Below are 3676 nucleotides of genomic sequence, written 5' to 3'. Positions count from 1 at the left end.
TACTAAGTTATAAATGTTTTATACATGCTGTGTTTTATACACAGCAACTCTATCATTAGTTCCATTTTATAGATAAGGTTATCTGGTAAATGGCTGAATTGGAGGATTCAAACCCAGGCTCTGAGGTACACACTTGTAAACACGATGCTGTATTCTCTTTCACAGCCGCATAACACAGAATGACTTTCTGGTTTCAAGAGGACAGTTTTTGGCATTAAATGACCTTCTAATATCAACCCTTCATCAACATGCCTTCTTCCTTGGTTTATATAACTAAATTGAGGGATTGAATTATATTGATATTCCACAAGGTGTGTTCCTAGACATGTTCTAGAAAAAGGGGTTTAGTAGTTAAATAAGCTGAAGAAATGCTGCAAAGTATCTTCTTCTCTTGGAAAGTTGCAATGTTCAAAAAACTCCTGCAGTGAAGATATCTACCTAACTTTGACCCAGTTCTTCCTAAACTTTTGACCAAGGGTGACCTTTTGGAGAAGAATAGAGGAGATAACTCATTTTAACAACTAACGAAAGTAGTGGTTTATGAAACTATTTTCAGGAACTCTGAACTATGTAATCTTTAGTATCTCTTTCAACTTCAAAATTTCTATGATTATAAGTATCAATCATCTATCTACATGTATTTGCCAAGCTATTTGTATTGACCTACAATGTTGACTCCAAACTGACTGAGAGTTTGATGAACCCACATAATGCGTAATACTGTGGGTAGAAGTATACTTTGTATTCTTTGCAAACAAACACAGTCCAGTAGTATCGAATTTACGGTTTGAGGCCCTTCCTACTGGGTTTCTGGCATGTATAATTTATATTCCCCATCAAGCTAAAGTAGAACCTGCCTTAACCATAGCTTATTAGAAGGTTTAATAACAATGATTTTCTGTTGAAGTTAACTGGATTACAGTTTTATTTGCAAATGGGTGTACATTGTAACATCCCTGTAGTCTTGGTGTTAGTAATAGAATGTTGTGTTCACAATGTTTGTTTCACCATTCATGGAGTTTTCTGCAAAGATCTGCTTCTGGCACAACAGTTTTCTTATTTTTTCCTAGTTGTTCCAGGGTAGTTAGTTTAGAACTTTAATTCTGTAAATGCTAACATGTGTGAACTTACTGTTTTGTGTGAAGCTGTGAAAGCACATAGAGGGAAAATTTACCTGATTTCATTTGTGCAGCAACAATTCAAGGCCATAAATGGTATACAGAATTACATTTAGAGCAAGTACACGGCAGTCACTTATAATGCAGATATTGAGAGACTTGAGAAGCTTTCCCAATTTCCACCCACTATCAAAAAAATAAGAAATTAGAGCTGGTAGAGAAGATCTTCATCAGTATTTAAGGTTGTGAAATTGAACTTATACAACTTATTATCCCCAAGTTTTATCCATAATCAGGAAGTAAGAAATTAGCCTTGCTAAGTAAAAAGATGTTTTCTTGCAAAATTAAACAAATGGCCAATTTGACAAAGTGCCACTGTAATAGGATGGGTTAGCTAAGACCTTCAGAAATAAGACACTCCGTAGTACAAATGAACTCTATTAGAAAAAAATAAATGGAAGAAAAATTATCTTGCACAGTAACATTGAACCAGGTCCTTCTTTCATCTAAGAATTTTTAATGATTCTAGTAAGCATTGAAAAGAGGCTTAATAGGATAAGTTGGCCTTTTTTCATGGAATTTTCAACTGGCATACTCTTCCAGTTTTCAGTTAAAAATGTAACTGATAGTGGCTTAAATTGTAATTCTTGACAGACATTTCACCAAGTGTCTTCTGAAGGAACAGAAACATTCCACAAAAACTTACTCTCACGGGCATTCTCTGGCATGGTGGTGCAAATAACTGGAATTGCATTTTGTAGCTCCATCATTTTCTAGTTGCATCATCTCAAGCCAATGACTTCACTTTTCTAAGCTTTAATTTTCTTAGCTAAAAGATGGGGACTATGAAAATGCTCTCTTGGCAGGGATATTTTCAGGATCAAAAAAGACAGCATATATGAAGCATTAGACATATCGTCACTCAAAAACGCTAGTTGCGATGATCAGTGTCTGTAGAGATTCAAATGGTTTTCAACAAGTTTGTTAATTAAGGGAAATATATCCAATATGCAATCAGCAGAACTTTTTAGGCCCTTTATCTTTGTTTCCTTAAAGATGAAGCCAACACAATTGTTGAAAATTGCAGCAACAGCAATTCTTTCCATGGTTATAATGTTCCATTGCACCTAGGTTCTTAAATATATCTTTTAGTTTCAGTTTATTATGGTTTAAGAACATCAGGAAGAGGAAGAAGAATCAGCATGAGGTTGATGGTTGAGTGGCAACTATAATTTTCCATATAATGGAATCTTTGCTAATATAAAAGCTACCTTCTGGTTATGCAAAAGTTTAATGAAACATAGGCACAAAGTGGTGTTTTCTATCCAACAAAGAACAAGTACAGTTACAGAATTTAGCATGTTGAGTAATTCTCTCCAAAATCAACCACCTAAGGACCAAAAGATATGATTTAAAACAGAATTTCTATGCATTCTTTTTTGAGTGAACAAAACAGCTTGTGTAGCTGCAGTGTAATTTGGTAATGTTTCTATTTGTTGAAGAAATGCCGAATATTTGCAGGAATGGCAAGAAGCAAAACATAGCCCTCATCTGTATGCAACATAGTCATAACATAAAATTATGAGCTCAGAGATATGATTTCTGAAAAGATTGAATTAACATTGTGAAAATTAGAGCCCCCTCATTTGCATAAATCTTAGGAATGCCATTGCATGACAATGTTAGTAATTTATGCAGTAAAGAGTTAAGTCTCACAGCTTTTTACAGCTCTGGCTCCCTGGTTGAAGTCAAGAGTGGGAGTTTACTCTTTGAAGAGCCTAGGAATCAGTATAGGTCAGATACCATGCCCAACTCAAAGCTCACCTGAAATAAAAAGAAATATCTTAGAAATGTTGCTTAAAAAATGATGAGTAAGTTTTGACACATAGTTACTTGTAGTGAAAATTTCTCTGGGAGAAAAGAGCGTAATTACCTGCTTGGCACAAACCCTTGCAGCTTTTTAAGCTAACTATGATTACCCCCAAGTGACCTCTGATTCCTTGAGCTTTGAAGAAGAATCTGACCTGGAGGAATCAAATCTTTTATTTGGAAACCAGGAACCTGTTGACATGTTCCTGGGGTCATGTGTTCATTTTTATCTAGAAAGTCTTAAAAAAAAAAAATCACTGATATTCACAGAATCAGCAAGCTGGTATCTCTTCTCAGATGGCTGATGACTTACACTCAGGACTGAAACCTGTCCTGTGTTATAGCTCTTTTGTTACTTAACGAATGCATATTAACTGTTAAGGGAGCAGGAGTGGAAGAGCAGAGTCATGAGTATGGAATGTAGAAGATTTGAAATAGAAATCACAGTATTACATTATGAAGATGGAGGATAAAGGAAGTGGATACAACATGAATAAAAATACATAGGATGTCCTCTTCTGTGTTTAAGAGATCAGTTTTGTGGGCCTGGGATGTGCTGTACGTAAGAGGTATGATATATCCCAGTGCATGGCAAGAAGAGTTTGATTTAGGATAGTAATGTCTGAAAAGCCAGAATAGGTTGATACAAGTGGGAAAGGGCCATTGGAATGAAAAACATTGAGGTTGAA

Source organism: Pteropus vampyrus, unplaced genomic scaffold (genome assembly GCF_000151845.1).
Source record: "Pteropus vampyrus isolate Shadow unplaced genomic scaffold, Pvam_2.0 Scaffold77, whole genome shotgun sequence".
In the NCBI taxonomy this organism is placed as follows: Eukaryota; Metazoa; Chordata; class Mammalia; order Chiroptera; family Pteropodidae; genus Pteropus; species Pteropus vampyrus.
This window is presented reverse-complemented; position numbering follows the sequence as displayed.